Genomic DNA, 1,987 nt, shown 5'->3' with positions numbered 1-1,987 from the left:
ATTTGGTCTTACCAATGCGCCTGCAACGTTTTGTACGCTAATGAACGCAGGTCTTCCATGAATACCTTGACAAGTTCGTGGTGGTCTATCTGGACGATATAGTGGTCTATAGCTCCACGCTAGAAGAACACAAGGACCACCTCAAAAGGGTTTTTCAGAAGCTGAAGGAGAACCAAGTGTATGTCAAGAGGGAAAAGTGTTCCTTTGCTCAAGAGCGGATCAATTTTCTGGTCATGTGATTGAAATGTGGTCGAATCAGCATGGAGGAAGGGAAGATCGTTGCGATTCGTGATTGGGAAGTACCAAGGTCAGTCACCGACTTGCGCTCCTTCCTCAGGTTAGCCAATTATTACAGGCGATTCGTGGAAGGATTCTCTAAAAGAGCAAGCCCGCTGACTGACTTGCTGAAGAAGGACAATAAGTGAAATTGGACACTCGAATGTCAGGCCGCCTTCGACGAATTGAAGAAAGCTATGGTCAAGGGGCCAGTTTTGGGAATCGCAGATGTGACCGACCTTTTGAAGTAGAGACCGATGCGTCCGATTATGCATTGGGTGGTGTACTCTTGCATAATGGACATCATCGCTTATGAGAGTCGAAAACTGAATGCCGCGGAGAGGAGGTACACTGTGTCCGAGAAAGAAATGCTTGCCGTAGTACATTGCTTAAGGGCCTGGAGACAGTACTTATTGGGGGCAACTTTTGTTGTGAAGACGGACAATAGTGCTACTTGTCACTTCTTTACGCAACCGAAGTTGACTTCAAAACAAGCTAGATGGCAGGAATTCCTAGCTGAGTTTGACTTTGAGTTTGAACACAAAAAGGGGGTAAGCAATCAGGCCGCTGATGCGCTTAATCGAAGAGGCGACCAGCTGCTTTGTGCATGTTAGCACATCTCTAACACAAGCAAGATTGATGGCCCTATGCGCGATGTCTTGAGGGAGTTCTTACAGAAGGATTCTGCGGCTCGAAGTGTCATGAGTTTAGCTGAGGCAGGTAAAACAAGGCAGTTTTTGGTTGAAGATGGGCTGTTAGTGACGAAGGGAGACGGTTGTATGTCCCTAGGGGAGGAGACCTGAGGAAGAAGTTGCTACACGAGTGTCACGACACTCTGTGGGCCGGCCACCCCGGATGGCAGAGGACACACGCCTACTGAAGAAAGGATACTTTTGGCCTCGTATGAGGGACGACGTCATGCAATACACGAAGACGTGTCTTGTCTGTCAACAGGACAAAGTTGAAAAGGCAAAGGTTGCGGGGCTTCTCGAACCTCTACAGGTGCCAACGAGGCCGTGGGAGAGTGTTTCTATGGACTTCATCACCCATCTTCCAAAAGTAGGCGACTATGAGACTATATTAGTCATCATAGATCGATTCTCGAAATATGCCACTTTCGTTCCCACTACAAAACAGTGTTCGGCAGAGTTAACAGCTCAACTATTCTTTAAACATATTGTGAAATTGTGGGGCGTACCAACAAGCATTGTGAGTGATCGAGATGGACGGTTCATTGGTACCTTTTGGACAGAGTTATTCACTTTCTTAGGGACAAGCCTGAATGTGTCCTCAAGCTACCATCCCCAGACAGACGGTCAGACCGAGCGGTTCAACTGTATGCTCGAAGAATACTTGCGCCATTTCGTTACCCGCGAGGCAAAGAAATTGGTCTCAGTTGTTGGATGTCGCCCAATTTTGCTTTAACGCTCATACAAGCTCGTCAACTGGAAAGAGCCCTTTTGAAATTGTTTGTGGAAGGCAACCGGTTCTGCCACACCTTGTTGATCACCCCTATGCGGGGAAGAACCTTCAAGCTCACAATTTTACAAGAGAATGGAAGCAGACGACAGACATCGCTCGAGCCTCTTTAGAGAAAGCCTCAAAGCGGATGAAGAAGTGGGCAGACAAGAACGCGCCGCCTCTAGAGTTGCGGGTCGGAGATCAGGTTCTCATTAAGTTACGACCAGGGTAGATTCGGTTCCGAGGACGC

The sequence above is a fragment of the Cucumis sativus genome, unplaced genomic scaffold, assembly GCF_000004075.3.
Source record: "Cucumis sativus cultivar 9930 unplaced genomic scaffold, Cucumber_9930_V3 scaffold87, whole genome shotgun sequence".
NCBI lineage: Eukaryota > Viridiplantae > Streptophyta > Magnoliopsida > Cucurbitales > Cucurbitaceae > Cucumis > Cucumis sativus.
The sequence above is the reverse complement of the archived record's forward strand: the minus strand, read 5'-3'. Positions refer to the sequence as shown.